The sequence below is a fragment of the Megalobrama amblycephala genome, linkage group LG10 (genome assembly GCF_018812025.1).
Source record: "Megalobrama amblycephala isolate DHTTF-2021 linkage group LG10, ASM1881202v1, whole genome shotgun sequence".
NCBI classification, from domain to species: domain Eukaryota; kingdom Metazoa; phylum Chordata; class Actinopteri; order Cypriniformes; family Xenocyprididae; genus Megalobrama; species Megalobrama amblycephala.
Window position 1 is genome coordinate 16,994,395 of NC_063053.1, and position 18,720 is coordinate 17,013,114.

Sequence of the window (18,720 nt, forward strand, 5' to 3'; positions counted from 1 at the left end):
TTAGCAGCAAAACACAGGCATATCAGATGTTACGGAAATGGCCAATATTCTAAAACTGAACTGATTTAAAAAAAAAAAAAAAAAATTGCTTCATGTAATACATTCCTCTGTGAGAGCTCAGTGCGTTTGTGAGCTTTATGTAAAATGAAGAAAAATATGTGGGATAATGCCGGTTGAGTGACTGAGAAGAGCTCCGGGGCAACATCATGAACCTCTCACATTTGTCTGAGAAAACCAATGAACCAAATAGCATGACATTCCTGTATAACATAAATTTTAAAGCACAATTTCCCAACAGCAAAAAAGAGAGGGAGGTGCAAATGAACGTATGGATCTTGTTTATGTGTGTGTGAACTCTTTTGTGTTACTGATTATGCATTTTACAAGCAATCTCAGCACATGCTGTATATAAATTATTACAAGCATGTCTGACTGAGAGCGAGAAATGAGCCACACATTTTCTGTTACAGTTATATTACTCAATTTTCCTCTTGTTCAAAATGAACATCTCATAGTTTCACAGGAATAATATGAAATAAAAATAAATGATGGGAAACAGTTGCCAGACACAGTTTTGAGGCATCAGCTACCAAGTCTGACTAATAAATATAAATAGAAAAATAAAGATTTTTTTTGAATTTCTTTTGAATAAGCTAGCCAATATTTAAACATGATTAAGGTCATTGAAACAGATGCCTTGCATTGCATGGTCATCTGCAGTTGAAAAATCTGCATTACTTCCAAGCATTTTTTTTTCTCTGCTTCACTCTGTGCACAGGCTTCATAAGACAATTAACTTTCCAGCAGCTTTGTTTGCAGTGAGAACAGGATATATTGGCAAGCTTAAATGACAATACAAACTGTACATGCTAATTACTGCCAGAAAAAAAGCATAAAAAGACAAGGCCTCCTAGCCCTGCAAGTCTTTATGTAAGCACTGCCAAGGCTGTCTGATTCATGTGCTATATAGTTTAACAGCAAAATAGCTATTTTTATCCATCACACTTGATGAATCATGCCTTCAACTCTGAAAAGGTTGCTGCAGAAAATGTATTTGAAATTCTGAAGGTGTGTTTAAATCAAATCAGCCAATTTTGTTCTTTGTCTCTTATGCTCACCAAGGGTGCATTTATTTGATCAAAACACAGTAAAAATAGTAATACTGTGAAATATTATTACAATTAAAAATAACTCTTTCCTACTTTTATATATTTAGGGCCTGAGCACCGATGGTGTGAGGACCCTATTGGAATTGCTCCGTTTATTATTATTCTTCCTCCACTTCATCCCCCAAATAAATCACATTTTTGAGGGTCTAAACATGCTCGAAAACTCATGAAACTTTGCACACGCACCTGAAGTGGTGAAAATTTGAAATTGAAGTGGTGAAAAAACATGAAATTCACTAGACACATGTAATAGCCCAATCCCTACAAAAAAAGCCTCCTGGTGAAAAGTCTGAAAACCAACAGGAAGTCAGATATTTCAATTAATGCCACGAAACAGGAAGTTGTTGTAACTCAGGCATACAAAGTCTGATTTGCTCCAAACTTCACATGTTTGATAATAGTCCTGGCCTGAAGTCATCTACATGGCAATAGTCAGTTACGGTCAAAGCACCACCTGTTGGTGGTTAGGATCATAATTTATATGTCGTGTTTTAGATATGCTTTAAGACAAACATGCAAAATCGTAAGTCAGCACCATTGCCGAGTATTTTCTCCTTAAACCTGCAGTGAAAAAAAGGAAATTCTCAAAAACGTGGTTTGAAATCGCCGCTGTTTGTTAAGTCACAAACTACGGGCGGGCTATAGCATATCATTACTATGCTGCAAAGCAGGGGAGTCTTAAGCCAGGTTATCCGGGAATATTTTCCTGTTGATGTGAAAAATTGGGTACATTTACAGTGGGTAAATTATGAATGAAGTATATTACGATGTTAAGTTGAACTATATGCCTTTCTCCACTGACATTCTAAGTTGTTCAAAGCGTTTCTACGGATGCTGATTTTTAGAATGCAGATTGAGGTGGCGAATGGGAGCATGGATTGTGTAACATCAGCAACACATTATTAGCTGTTTGATAACGTAGTCAAACAAAAGGCTAATCATATTGATAACTGTTTTGTGTCCGATGTTGAGCAATACACAAAACGCATTACCATTCTGAGACATCGACTTGTAGATGAGCCTGTATAATTCACTCTTCCACTTCTTCTGAATCAGTTTCTGGTTCAAACATATATGGCTGAATTAAACCAGTATTTCCACTTGCCATTGTGCAGCGTTTACAGTAAATTTGGCCAAGTGGATCTCTGAGCTGGTGTGATTGAGTGGAGGTGGGGCTAATTTGAAAATTCATAGATCTGCGTACTAAATGAAACAAGGGTGTAGAGTAGCATTCAAAGCTATTTTAAGGCATGAATAATTATTTTCCTTTTTTTTTTCCCCACAGGAAAAAAATCTTTTAAATATGTCATTTTGGTGATCAAAGATGAGTTTTAAGGGATAAAATTGACTCAGGGGGACTCTACCAGCCCTAAACTTTTGTAAGGTAGTTAAGGAAAAAAATTCTTTATTTTCTCATTTGTTGAAACAAATGGGGAGGTTTAAAGAAGTTCTATATAGAACCATAGGGTTCTTGATTCAATTTTAAAGAATGCTTTATGCCGGAAAGGTTCTATATATGGAAAAATGTATAAAATGATTGTATTATATTTTCTTGTGTAATGGGTTATTTAACATATAAAGTATGTATATTTCATATGATAAAGTATGTTTGTGAGCTGCTTAATTCATAAAATGTAAAAATGAATTAAAATAAAATTGATTAAAGGGGACCTATAATGCCCCTTTTACAAGATGTAATATAAGTCTCTGGTGTCCCCAGACTGTGTCTGTCAATTTTCAGCTCAAAATACCCCACAGATTATTTATTATAGCTTATCAAATTTGCCCCTATTTAGGTGTGAGCAAAAACATGCAATTTTTGTGTGTGTCCCTTCAAATGCAAATGATCTGCAGCTCCCAGCCCGCTATTCAAAAGAGGGCGGAGCTTTAACAGCTCGCGCTTTGGTTCCTCAACAACAACAAAGCTGGAGAATCTGACAGACAAAATGACGATTGTCAGTAACGGTGTTCAGCCTAACATTGTTCAAACCGGAGTCGGATACTGAAGTTACAACTTTTAGAATGCAACTGGACGTTTCTGAATGATTAGTGGATAAATTTATGTAGTTGCTGTGAAGTTGATTCAACTCATTGACTAGCATGTGCCGTCATGTTAATCTTTTGTGCAAATCCAGCGTTGAATTGACCCTCGTTTGTGAAGCAGTCCAGAGTAAAATGACGGCATGGCAACAACACTCTACTACAACAACTCTTCCTCTTCTCTAAAGCAGCCCTACATGGCCTCTCCCCCTTTGTTGCATGTTCCCGGGGGCAGGGTTTATGCAAATTTTAGAGTTAGTGATGTCACTAACCCAGGAAGAACCCCTACAAGGTTCTGTGAAGTGCCTGAGAGAGCCCTTTAAGTTTCTATATAGAACCTTTTCTTTTAAAAGTATAAAACAACTTGAATCCTACATAATACTGTCTGAACAGTGTTACCGTAATAAATAAATGACTGTAAACAGGTCAAAGCTGTGCATTTGGTAGCCCTTCCGGTGACCCATCTGTCTGTTCTTCTGTCCACGCTCTCTTTTCCTTTCTCTGCGGTTTGCTCTAGGTTATCCCTCCCTCCCTCCCTCTGCGAGTCTAAACAGTGCTTCTGTAATGAGTGAATCACAGTTAACAGGCCGGAGCTCTGGGCCCTGTGGCCATTCCAGTGACCCTTCTGTTCTCCCAACCAATCAGTGTAATCCGTTGAGCAGAAATAAGGGTCAGATGCCCAGAGTAGCTGGCTTGGGGTCTTGGAGCAGGGCCTAAACCTCTCTCTGAGCATTTGGTAGGGCACAGCGTGGCCATATGTCTGCTCTGAATTTTGTGACCTGCTGCTGGGCCTGGGAGCATCCAATGACAATGTGTCTCAGAGGTCAGCATGAGTCACCTCACTGGATGATGTCATTATACCCTAGAAAGTTACACAAAGTACCAGGTAAACACAGAAGTGAGAGTAACCTGCTGGACATATTTATTACGCTGAACTTAAGTCTTTTTGGACAGTTGTTTAATCAATTTATTCATTCTTATTCATGTTCTTAACATAAACACCCAACAGTGATGAATTGCAAAATTTAGCCGGAAGTCTGTATCTAATATCACTCAGATAATCCCTTTGTTTGAATATGCACTGATACAAATGAATGCTCAGGTGGATATTCTGAATAAGAATTCTGATTAATACAGGTATATTCCAGCTATTTTATTCAGATTGGCTTAATGTGTCTACAGCAATCAGGTTAATGTGTTGTTTACATGAGCCTACATGCAGTAACTGGAATATATCCAAATTCTCATTAAAATCAGAATATTCTAGTGCAGTGGTTCTCAAACTTGTCCTGGAGTACCACCAGCCCTGCACATTTTGTATGTCTCCCTTTATCTGGCACACCTATTTCAGGTCTTACAGTTTCTACTAATGAGCTCATGAGTTGAATCAAGTGTAATAGATGAGGGAGACATACAAAATGTGCAGGGCTGGTGGTACTCCAAGACGGGTTTGAGAACCACTGTTCTAGTGCATATAAATGCAGTAAATGATGCATTTAGCCTCTGATTTTAAACAAACTTTGTGCAGCTGCCTCCAAAATCTAATCTCACCAAGCTGCTTTGAAGCTGCGGAAACAGACGCAGCACATGGGAGAGCATGTGTGTGTTATACAAAACACATGTACACCAACTGCACAAATGAGGAAAACATGTCTGTTGACGCAATTTAGAAACACGAGGCTTTACAAATGCCAATGCAAAAAAGAAAAAGAAAAAGATATATAGGGAATGGTAAGTGTACATAGATTTGAACCTCCCTATTTTATTCATATCTTGATTGTGCCAGACAGTGCTGTAACAAGTTATGTGTGTTACGTTCTCAAATTACTACAGAACACTACCATTCAAATGTCTGGGGTTGTTTTTAAAAATGAAGTTGCGTACACTCACCAAAGGCTGCATTTGTTTCATTACAATTTAAAATAACAGTTTTTTTTTTTTTTTTCAAAGTTCTGTTATGAAACTCTAGATGGCACAGGCTGATAGGTCCTTAACTCAATCTGTTTGCAATCACATCTTTCTCTATAGGGCACAGCTGATTGGTTCCTGCTGTATCAGTAGCCAATGAGCTCGCTGATAAACCTTCAAATATTGGTCAGCATTTGCTGTAGCAGTTGCAGCACACTTTTAGAAACCCTCCACCTTCCCCAGCTCCACCTGTTTAGATCTGCTACTAGGGGTGTAAGAAAATATCGATACACGTGAATATCGCGATATTATGTTTGGCAATACTGTATCGATTCTCAAAAACACTGTATCGATATTTATTTAATTATTTATTTACATCCAAGATTCGTGGCTTTGTGTTCGGTTTAAACCACAGACTGTATAAAAGCCAACCGCTAGATGTCAGCATTATCTCAGAATGTAAACTGACGAGTAGCCAGAGAAGCACGAGGCGCATCAATAGCGTTAGCATTAGCAAACCCAGTTTACAAGACGATATAATTATTCCGTTCCCGCGGCATACAGACCTGAAGTGTGTGGACTCATTTTGGCTTCAACTATAAAGAACCCACTAAGGAGATCGACAAGAGTCAGTTGTTTGCAAAATAGACAATGTTATAATCCAAAACTTGGGAAACGCATTGAATCTGAGAGCTCACTTAAAGGATTAGTCCACTTTTAAATACACTTTTCCTGATAAATTTACTCACCCCCATGTCATCCAAGATGTTCATGTCTTTCTTTCGTCAGTCGAAAAGAAATGAAGTTTTTTGAGGAAAACATTCCAGGATTATTCTCCTTACAGTGGATTTCAATGGCTACCAACAGGTTGAAGGTCAAAATTACAGTTTCAGTGCAGCTTCAAGGTAGGGCTGGGCGATATATCGCATGCGATTGTCACGCGCATTTCGTCAGTAAAGCCGGTTCCCTGATTACCGCTAAATCGCCATCACCTGCTTTCAAATGGAGCGCCATTTAATAGACAGAGCCGTAGTTCACTGACAAGCGACGCAATATCGCGTTCATTATCGAAGGCGATTCAACTTTAAATGATACCAGATGAGTAATAAGGGTCTTATCTAGCGAATCAATCGGTCATTTTCGAAAAAAATACAACCGTTTATGCTTTATAAACAAAATATCGCCTTGAACGTACTTTCCGCTTCCGCATTCTTCATAACGCTTACGCTGAATGTCCTACGCCTTATTCAAGTTATGGAAAAAAATGAAACTGGCACCGCGTTCGTTCCGTAAGTAGAATAGGGAAGGCGTAGGTTGTATTTTTTTCGAAAATGACAGATTGATTCGCTAGATAAGACCCTTATTACTCATCTGGTATCGTTTAAAGCCCTTGAAGCTGCACTGAAACTGTAATTTTGACCTTCAACCTGTTGGTAGCCATTGAAATCCACTGTAAGGAGAATAATCCTGGAATGTTTTCCTCAAAAACCTTCATTTCTTTTTGACTGACGAAAGAAAGACATGAACATCTTGGATGACATGGGGGTGAGTAAATTTATCAGGAAAAGTGTATTTAAAAGTGGACTAATCCTTTAACATCCCGACGCGATCCACGCTGCTGACAGAGGCATTTAGATTATGTAGTATGTACTGCACGTTTTCCTCTCAGTAACAAAATAAACACAAAACAAAAATGACAGCGGTGACAGCAGAAAGAAAGCATTTGATCATAGCAATGTGGATATGTTTGCAACAGCTCTGTTCAGCACTTGTGAAGTGAAGGCATGTTTATTTAAATAGCACTTTATACATTAGACTGCTTTAAAGCAAGCAGCTACAGTATTAAATATAAAACAAACAGATATTCAGTCATGAAATGGACTATGCACTAGTTGTTAAATTGTTTAAAAATTAAAAACTGCTATACTGTGAACCTTTAAAATGTATACACCTGAAGAATACTGCAGTCATTTTACTATTTTCCCTTAGATTGCTCAAAATAGTGATTAGTGATATAAATGCATATGATACTGTATTGATTAAATAAAATAAAGTTGTTTGTAAGGTTTTATGCATATGGTTGTGTGTTCTTCATGACAGTTTTTTCTAAAATTACATCCCTTTTCTAAAAAAACAAGAAATATCGCAATATATCACCTTTCTTACAGTATCGCAATATATCACAGTATATCGTATCGTGACCCTGTATCGTGATACGTATCGTAACGCCAGATTCTTGGCAATACACAGCCCTATCTTCTACGGGTAATTCATGTATGCTGATTTGTACAGCAGTGGTTTGTCTTGCTTGTGTTGTGTATGTATTGGCAGTAGCAAGTCCCATACTTGCCCTGCGGCAGCAGCGCAGCAGATCTATTCCGCAAAGGCCAAACATACTAGGCAGGTATAGGAAAAGTGCAGTTGGGTTGCTGGCAACGGGAAGGACGTATAGCATCTTGAGAGCAGCTTGAAAACAATTACGTGCTTGGACAGAAATCATTTACAATTAAATGAGCGGGTGGAACATTGAGAGAGGGTGCAATCCAGTAAAAATGCCAGTACAGATAAGTGTAAATAGATAAGTTGAGTGCACTCTTAGAGCTGTGCCCTGTGCTGCTCCATAGAAAATTAGCTATATCATCGTCTATACTGGGATAGGGTTGGTGCTTCCTGTGGACTGGTGTCATTCTGTCTAATAGCATGTCATTGACTCTTGCCAGTATGCCATTCTAACCTTGAAGAGTGCTCTCAAAGACTCCCAGTATGACCGTGTGTAGTCTCCCTCATGTCTTGATTCAAGAACAGAATTTTTGCCTTGACTGATCGCTGACATTTCACTCACTCCTGGTTTAATATGTTAATTTCTAGGCTGACCTGCTATTCAATTCCATGTGACCTTTCACAAGCCTGAGTCTTAACTGAGAGGTTTATAAGTGCCATTTATCAGATAGCACGATGGAGGTCACAGTGTAGAAGAACCCCAGAGAGCTTCTCATATTGGAAGCTGATGAACATACTCTGATGCTTAGGCAGACATTTTTGAAAAACCATTGACATTTTAATTAGCACTGAACCGATGTAAAAAAAAATACAGCTTTTTTAAATGTCTTTTTAATGTGTGCTGTGTGGTAGTTATGAATGTTGAGTAAGTTGAGATATGGACCAGATAGAAGGGCAGAGTCATACAGCTTACAAAATTACCCAGGACACACCAATTTATAGGAACTGAGCTCCAGCCTTTCAGCTGCTTTAGGAAAAAAAACTGTTTGTCTGTGACCTTTTTTGTATTTCCTACTTTGTTCTTTGTGGATAAAAGTTGGTTACTTGTTGTTGTTGTTGTAAAAGAGTACAGCACCGAAATGCTCTGCTCCAAAACTTGTTTGTACTCAATGTTTTTGTGTCCTATTTGTGTTGGCGCTTATCTTTTTATCAGGCCTTTAGCTTAGCAACATGCTAATGTCAAACTCTATTGATTTTCTTCCATATAGTATGCTATTTGTGTGGCATTTGCAGTTGATGCCTATGTAGAGCAATCTGTATAGCAATTGATCACTTATATGAGTCTTTGACAGTTAAGGCCGTTCACACCTAGCTGAATATTCGGTGGAAAAATTTGGTTTGAAAAACATTTTAATTTGAACGAATGGCTAATGCATCTGTTCAAACCGACACGAACATTTGAATGCCGTCAATGCGACCAGTTTTGTAGGTTGGTGACTTGGTAGTGCTCACGAACAATCTATTTTGCTAAACAACAGCGAATAGCAGTGGAAGAATCCAGAACTAGCGCTCTTGTCTCTGTATTCATGTATTAGGTGCTATTGAAAAGTTTGAAGTTTGAAAACATGTATACTGCTTGGCTTACTTTCTTCTCTGTGACAAGCGGGTTAGAAACAGAAAGTTCTGCATTTCTGCATTGTGTACCGTAGTAACCGGAGTAACTTTTGTATTTCTGCTTTTCTATATGTGCCACCTACTGTCAGAGATTGAAATTGTTTTTTCATTCAGTCTGTCTGCTGTCTACTTTTACATATTGGACTGAATAGATAAATCACATGTGACAGTTGGACCAAATATTCATGCCGAACATTCGTGTTGGTGTGAACAGATCTTTAGGATTCTTATTGGCTTAACAACATGCTAAATTCAAACTCTGTTGACATGAATTGTTTTCTGTGTGGAATGTTATTTAGGTGGTGCGTAGAGTTCCTGCCTACAGTTATGTAGAATCCTCTCTTGTGCTGTTTCTTTGTGTTCCCAACTTGTCACTCATTCAAAAGAAAAGTCCAGACAGTTACTGCACTTCCTGTTCTGTGCCTGAGGAAGAGGAGAATGGTAAGGAGGAAGAGGTGATTAGGAGGCTTGTCTGAAGTGGCAGCAGGTAGTTGGGGAGGTGAGGCACAATTACCCACAGAGACCGAACATGACAACTGCTGTCATGTCTGCAGAAGCTTTCCTCTAAGCTATTCCAGGAGAGAACCACCATGAAATGTCACGTCGTCTCCTTCTCCTGTCTACCCTCCAACACTTTGGCAGGCTGTCCTGTGCAGTGTTAATTTCGTTAACGAAAACTATGACGAAAAATGTTCGTTGACGACCTTTTTTTCCATGACTAAGACGAGACAAAGAGAGACGACACCAATTTCATTTAACGATAACGTGACTAAAACTACACGTGCAATGACCGATTGATTCGTTGACGAAAAAAGATGAGACTGAAATGTGGCTAAAAGACTAAACACTTGACCAAAATCACTCTTTTAAAATCACTTTTTGTTTTTGTCGAATAAAGGAGACAAAACATTACAGACTGTCTTTACGAGCCCCCTTTCAGAGCTTATCTGTTAAAAGAACACATTTTACTTAATCTTTGCTGGCAACCATGCACACGAGCCCTCTCTACAAGAAGCGCGGATGATCTGAAAACACAGACAGACAAGTAAGCTTAAGTTCAGCGCTCTTCATTTGAGACTTTCTACTTAAATTAAAGTGTCTATATTGCGCTGCTTGTTTACTGACTAAATCTGGGACTAAAGTGCAGACTGATATCCAGCAGTGGTTCTCAAACTGACGCGAATAGTGCCGTTCATTTTATTCTACTCCACCTTAAAATAACATGAAAACTGAACATGTATTTCTAGCAGGTAAAATGTCTTCTATACACAACATTAAATCAGATTACCTCATCTTTTGCTGTCAAAACTGACTGCACCCACACAAGCCAGCATCGCTACATTAGTGCTGTTCTCGACAATATAACGTTACCTTTGTGAAAGTGGGAATTTAGCACTTACTAGCATGAAGAACAAATATAGACACAGACTGCATGTAGATTTAAGAATAAAACTCTCTTCGATACAAAAACATGCCCTTCTGTGAGCCGCTGTTTTTAATGTTGATCATATTATAGGCCTACCAGCAAGAATATATTGCCAGAATATAATATAATATCCCGAATATTGATATTATACAACAGTTCAACAAACAAAAGGGTAATATTAAGTGATGTACGTTTTAAACAATATTGTCAGTATTTTTGCTCTATTTTGCAATGAAAGCCACAGCAGAACTGCAGCACACAAGCTGTGTTTCGTGAACGAATCTGCGGCTTTGAACGAATCATCAATGATTCATTCATAAATACAGCCGCTTTGATACTGAAAGAATGAATGACTCGATGATTCACTCATAAAAATAGTGACTTACCACCACCTACTGACGGTTTTAATGTAATATTTAAAGGTCCCGTTCTTCGTGATCCCATGTTTCAAACTTTAGTTAGTGTGTAATGTTGTTGTTAGAGTATAAATAAAATCTGTAAAATTTTAAAGCTCAAAGTTCAATGCCAAGCGAGATATTTTATTTAACAGAAGTCGCCTACATCGAACGGCCAGTTTGGACTACATCCCTCTACTTCCTTCTTTAATGACGTCACTAAAACAGTTTTTTGACTAACCTCCGCCCACAGGAATACACAGTTTGTACACAGTGAGTTGCGTTTGTAGAGTGTGTTTGTCGCCATGTCGTCGAAACGCTGTTATTTTCATCCCGCAGTCCAATCACCGGGTCTGATTCCGGCTCAAATTGATAGGGTAAAATTAAAGACATGTTTACAATAACACTGAGCGCATGCATCTCCACGTTATGGTAAGAGGCGTGACTTTTCCGGGCACGGTGCGCTCAGAGCTGTCGAATCACAACACAGGAACCGCTGACACAATCAGAACTCGTTACGTATTTCTGAAGGAGGGACTTCATAGAACAAGGAAGTCATCAGCCCGTTTTTATGACAGTGGAAACAGCGGTATACAGATAAGTAAATTATGTGAAAAATACTGTGTTTTTTTACACGCGAAACATGAACACATGTTATATTGCACACTATAAACACAATCAAAGCTTCAAAAAAACACGAAAAAAAAAACGGGACCTTTAAAAGTATCACTTCGTTTTTATCATTGTATTTATTTAATTTTTAAAAAAATGTATTTAAGGCATTATTTATTTTACAAAGGTATTAAAGGTAAAAAAATGCACTGGAAAAATCGATTTAAGAAGGTTATTGTCCCTTAATGGAAAAGGTGTAACTGCAGTCTAAGTGGAAAAAAGAGGCTACACAGAAGAATCCCTCAGGGGGTACGACACTCTAGAAAGTTTGAGAACCACTGAAAAGGTATATGAAGAATTGGATTGAAAGAATTGAATTGAAAAAGAAGTGCTACTGCTAAGAGTGCAATGTCAATACAGTCTGTTACCTTGATTCAAATTTTTCATAAGCTTAAATGAATTGGTCTAAAGAGAAAAATTATGACTATTTTGTCTAAAGACTACATATAAAACAGCTATCAAAATTAATGTTGGTAACTGTAGTTTGACTAAAAGTAATGACTAAGACTTGACAAAAATGTGATGACTTTTCGTTGACTAAAACTAGACTAAAACATGAAAGACTAAAATGACTAAAATGTGAGTAAGACCAAGGAGCATTTTCGTCTGAAGATAAAGACTAAGACTAAATCAAAAATGGCTGCCAAAATTAACACTGGTCCTGTGGCGGAAAGCCCAGACATAGGAAGATGGAGGAACCCAAACGGCCTTGAGGGTTCAAACCATTTAGGATAAAATCAAAACTGTAGATGAATAGACCAATCCATTCACTTTTATAACTGTGGAAATACTCACATCTCAAGGACACCATATGAATAAGAATTAGTTAGAATTCCATCTACTATTCATTGCACTGCAAGGCATAATGAAGCAGTTGATCTGTGTGTACACTTTTTGCAGGACTTGCGCAGTCATCATTGATTAATTCTTGGCACATTGTCTTCTCTCTGTTTTGTACTGTGGCACTAGCATAACTGTGATTCAAAAGGAGGATTGACTCCTTCTGAACCCTAAATGGTTGGCCAGGACTGCGGAAAAGATGAAAGTATAGCTGGATCTTTTTGAGGGAGGCTGATTTTTTTTTTAAGTCCCCATGACTTTGCCCAAGTGGGTTTCTAGAAGGTTGAGGTCAGTTTTTATTATTCTTATGTCTTTAGACTTTTTTTCAAAGACTTAAGTTGTGAGTAATGTTAATATGCCTGCCTCTTAGTTGAATGAATATATATATATATATATATATATATATATATATATATATATATATATATATATATATATATATATATATATATATATATATATATATATATATATGAAGAGTTTGGTTCCAAAACGCAATAACTCCATTTTGATTATTTTGAGTAAAAAGGTGTTTTCTTTACCAAAACATTGGCAAGATGAAAACCACTATTTTCTGTTTCAAACTTTCACATAGCATCTTTTGGATATAAAAACATAAAAAAATTCAAATCTACATTTTGATTTTAAAAAGTTTATTATAAAAACGTATTATTTTTTCCCCAAAATGCAATAAATCCATGACACTTTTTTTTTCAAAATGCAATTAATCCATCAATATAAAAGTTATTTTTCAAATTGAAAATACACAACAAAGTAAGTTGATTCACATGTATGACAGAGTCTAAACTTTTCCAATATTTATCTTATATTCAGCCAATTTACTAAAAATACATTCAGCCGTCGCTCCAATGGTCATCTTGTTAATGTTATGAATTATTTGTCATTACCGATTAAAGAGTATCTGGCGCCACCGCACGGTTAAATAAACACATTTGCCGAGTACATTGGTATTAAAAACGGCTTTTAAAAAAGCCTTTAATGTTTACAGTGTGTGGAATGGTGCGCTGTGATTGGTGGAGAGCGGATATATCGCGTTCTGCAGAAAAAGGAGACGCGTTTGTCGCGTTTTGGGAAGAAATGGAGAAAACATGACAGAATAACACGACGGATATCGCATTTTGCGCAAAATTAATAAATGACTTTTCAATACCGACCAGATACAATACTGATTTTGGCGGAAACTCAATTTTTTGAAAATGGCGTTTATCGCGTTTTGGAACCAAACTCTTCATATATATATATATATATATATATATATATATATATATATATATATATATATATATATATATATATATATATATATATATATATATATATATATATATATATATATATATATATATATAAAGATAATTACAACTTTAAATATAAAAGTTTAATTATTATTGTTGTTGTTATTATATAATGATATGTATGTATACATATGTATATATTATAATTACAATTAATGTTAATATATGTATAATTATTTATAGAATTAGTTACTTAATCATAATTATTTAATTATAGTTTTATTTTGTTTCATATAAATTCCTCATCACTGCTACAGACATCATGGCAAATTGAAGAGCTAAGATTTGGTGATACAAAAGTACTATATTTAGCTGTAATTTCCTTGGTTTCTGTATTCAGTGCAAATGAAATCCGTGTGTGAAGTGGAGGTGTAAAGAGAACACAGAAATGTGTGACTGCAGGTGTTAAGAATCAGTGTAATTCCACGCTTTAAATGGGAGACCTGACTCTCCCTGTACTTTCAGGAAACACCTTCAATTTAGCTCTAACACTCCAAGACATGATGAAGGATGTGGCATCTCTGCTGGGAATCTTGTTGACACTCTACTGGAACAGAGACGGCTCTTCCTCATATCGGAATGAATCATTGCTGTTTGGATTTGGCGTGGTCTGAACGACATAGCTTGGTTAATCAATGCTGGACGTAACCTGTGGATCCCAGTTAAAATATACTGTATTTTTTATAATTGATACAAATCTGAAGGATGTGTGCTCATTTTACAACTGGCAGATGTTTAAAAAAAAACAAAAAAAAACGCTGAAGCAGAATATAATAGCTAAAATGCAATTTGCTGGACAACAGGCTACTGTACTATTGATTTCCTACTGAATCCAATACTGGATTGTTTTTTCCCTTGGTATCTTCATCTCTCACAGGTCTCTGGCAGTGTATAATGAGCCTGATTCAAGGGCACTGAGGTCAGAGCTGTACAGTTCAGCTTCTATGATTGTGTAATGTAACATCAGGACCAGACATCCTGGAGCAGAAGACAACTCAGTCACATCACAGTGAGTTCAGAGCACAACACTGTGTGTAATTAAAGTCCCTGTAAGTCAATTCTGAGAATTCCTTCTAAACACTATAAATGTTACAAATGTATTGCCCCATCCCCCATGTCCCCTAATGTCACTTCCTGGAGGATGATGTCATTAAGGGGTTGGATTTTGAATATGATATTTATATCAGGATTCTTTGATGAATTGAAAGTTTAAAAACAACAGCATTTATTTGAAATAGAAATCTTTAGTAACATTATAAATGTCTTTATTGTCACTTTTGACACAAAACACTACTGTTTGACTACTGTTTGAACAGCTTTTGGTCCTCACCTCAATATTAATATCTTATTATTAGTGTTCACTGCTCTTCCACTGTCCACTTTCACAGAGAATGTGAAATAGTATGAACCTTGAGCATCTGGCTCCTTATGAATCAACATACAGTACACTAATGTACCGATGTTATAGGAACAAATCAAACGCAGGTAACGGAGCACAGGTTGGCCCTGTCTGCTTGAGTAATGTAGGTAATGTGCCACACATGATTTTGTGTAATGGGAAAAGGCAGAGAATGGAGAGAGAAGAGAGAGAGTAGGAGAGAAGTGGCCTGGGGAAGTCATAGACCTCTGTGCCCTTTAACAGCAGGCTGTTATATTCGCTGTAGGCTTTGCACATGGTTCTGCCTCCCATTCTATCACATCTCATAATGCTCTGACTGATGTTTTTTTTTTTTTACATCTGTAAGATATATTATTAAAGATGAATAATTTGTTTTGTTTTTTTGTTTTTTGTTTTTTAATGAAGAAGAAGAAGAAAATATGGTTGTTGCCCATCATGTAAAAATCGCTGCCACAACCCTAAAGATAATTTTGGGTATAGTAGTGTGGTTATTAAGGTGTTTTAAGTGCATTTTTGTGGTTAATAGGAGTTTGATACATATGTTTAAAGAATATATCATTAATTTATTTAAGGTACACTGTGTAACTTTTGTCTCTCTAGCAGTTAAAAAACAAAACTGCATGCATTTTGCGGAAGAACATTGTTTTAGTTGAAATATTTTGTGGAAGAATATAGTTATCTTACTGCTCATAAACATTCGCTACTACGATTAAGAGATATAACCAGTTTAGATGGAAAGGATCTCAAGCTGACTAGCTGAAGACGTTACTGTAGATATACCCATTAATAAACACAGTACTTGAGTGAACGACCCTTCACAATAGATAATGCTTTACAATGAACTCTTGTTAGAGAGCTACATATGGCGAATATATCTGTTTAATAAAATACCTTACTCGGACGTTGAGTAATAAAACACCATCTCTGTGTCACTTTTACAACAATTAAAATTCCTCAGTTCTCGTTTTATTACAAGCTCTGTCGCGTTCTCTTTTTGCAAACAGAAGCTCATTTGTTCTGTTTTTTTGTTTGTTTATTTGTTTGTTTGTTTTTTTTAACGGGTGATTCCCAGGAGGTTGGAGATTTAGTGTGCTCCATGTCAACCTTTCTCGCTCATTGTGACAACTAACCTACGCCACACCCACATGATTGGCTACAATGATCAACACTTCAAAAGCACTTACACAGATACACACGGGAGCATTAGACGCCTGCTTTCAAATGCTCCTGTGTGTATCTGTGTAAGCGCTCGGTGAACAACATGTTTTTGAAGCGTTGATCGTAGCCAATCACAGACATATCTGTTGAGTGTGTGAATACAGTGCACTGTAAAAGAAAATCCCAGTAAAATTTACGTTTAAATTTTTTTAAACGTAAGAGTTTATTGTATAAATATTGAACCATATGAAAGAACAATAACCCAGTCTGCACAAAGAAATATGCCTCACCGTAAAATCCAGAAACAGGATAAAGAAGGCTATTGTGGGGTCATATTAAAATGGTGTCAACACACAAGTTTCAAAACACAGGCTTTGAATCGCTAATTCAAAAGTGAAAGTATAATGCTCACGGCCGCACGGGCATTCATAACGGCACCGCGCAAGTGGACACGCACACGGTTATGAACGCCAGTGAATGCATTTTAATAATGGGTTCATTAATGATGAGTTTATTATTATTCTTAATAAAAAACCCAACAACAAAACAATACAGACAAACTCGCTTAAATAGGCGCTCAGTCAAAGGTGAGGCGAAATGGGCAAAGTGCTTAGCATATTGAACGTTCTCATCACACCGGTGTTATCGTACACGTTAAAAAAGTTAAAATCGATCGGGTGAAAGGGGACAAATTGAAACTGAGGGGGCACAAATCAGATCTGAGGGGGCAATATGCCCCCTTTTGCCCCCTCGTGGCGCCGGGCCTGCCGAAACCCCCTGTCTCAATCTCCATTTCCCGCTCCAGCAGATTTCTATGGCAACGGCACACATACAGGCACACGCATGCACGCACCACTTAAACAGACAGAACTTTACACACAGGCAAACACAGCTTGGGTAACGCAGGAAAGCGCGTTCCTATAGTCTAGTAAAGTAGTGTAGTTACCAATATTATTAGTGTAATGCGTTTCTTTACTTCGTTACCCAGAAAAGTAATATCGTTACTGTAATCCGTTACTTTGTAACTCGTTACCCCCAACACTGATCACAGGCAGCTTTTCCACAAGCTGAGGAGGACAGTACTAATATATAGAAGGTGCACACAGTGTCATTCACACACACACTAAACACCATCATGGTAACATGCATGAAATTTTAAAAATGCAATAAACATTAATTTAACAACATTAGATGTAACATAAAACCCTAATGTACATAACCAATTAGAAAAAAAATGAGAAAAACTAAGAAGAAACAGAGTTATTTCAACGAAAATATATCAAATGTGAAGTGTCACGCAGGGAATTGTGGGAATGTTTACAATTTACGGTTTTTCACTGTAAATTTTACAATGAATTGTTATTTTTCACTTCCAAAAACTGAATTTAACGTTGTACCGTTATGTACCGTTAGATCTATTACAGTTATTCATCGTATATAAACTTTCTGTAAACCAATTGACAATTTTTCACCGCAGCATTTTTACAGTCTTTTACTGTTAAAATCACGGTTATTTTTTACAGTGTGGCCAATCAGAGGTGTTTAAGTTAGTCAGAATCCGCCAAACAGCGCTCAAAATGCTAAGGGGAAATGCTGGTATAGGCACATTTTTAAAATTTCAGACTTGGTACCGAAGTACAACTTTTGATAACCCTATTTATGGATATGACGAGACACTCATTGACTAGTAATGTAAGTATGCAAAACATCCCATTCTGTCTAAAATATAAACACATAACGAGCTTACCATAGTGACTCAGGGTAGGACAAAAACACATTTTGGAAGAAGGATTGATGGTGTATTTACTCATTTTATTAAATTTTATTAATTTTGAACAACAACAAAAAAAGTTGCTGTGCACCTTTAGTATTATTGCTTATCTTATGTTGTGCAGTATTATAACTGTTATCTTATATACAGTATATCTTTCTCATAGGAGATTTGGCACAAATTGTGATTTTTATTGTTTGTTACTGTGAGGGTTAGGGTTAGCAACTCAGCATAATTATCCATAACCACAGCTGCAAATATGTTGCAGTGTTTCAGTTTTTATATTGATCAGATGCCACAGGGAAGCTCAGCCTCAGCCCATCTTGTTGTACACTTCATTTACCAGTCTGATGTAGCTGTCTGTCAGTCTCAGTGGAGTGATGGAGAAAAATAGCTTGTGTGAAATTGTATAGACTATGTACTGGTGACTCTACAGAAATCTGTAAACCTTAGTATTTTATACAGGAATACCAGGGTATTTAGTGTGTGATCCTTTTTGATGCAGATCTATATCTATATCATCCAAAAAGCATGTCCATATTAAGCATGCATGCCGCTAAAGCCCATAGCTTTTAATGCTCTACATTATTTCTGCATCTGCTGCATGCAGTAAAATGTGCCTTTAAATCCTTCACTGACACCTGCGTTCCCATCCCTCGCTCACAGCATTACCATGGCAACCACAGCGGCTTTACACCCAGTCACACAGAGAGAGCTGGAATCTGTGCTTCT

At 37.0% G+C, this 18,720-nt stretch overlaps 1 protein-coding gene across 2 annotated transcripts in view; it reads left to right on the plus strand.

The window, feature by feature from the left end:
* slc24a3 (solute carrier family 24 member 3) overlaps positions 1 to 18,720 on the plus strand; it is a 239,234-nt gene that overhangs the window by 24,392 nt on the left and 196,122 nt on the right. For both annotated transcript variants that reach the window (XM_048204955.1, XM_048204954.1), the window contains one exon: positions 14,538 to 14,669. The gene's annotated coding sequence lies outside the window, so the exon portion shown is untranslated. The remainder of the gene's footprint in view (positions 1 to 14,537; positions 14,670 to 18,720) is intronic.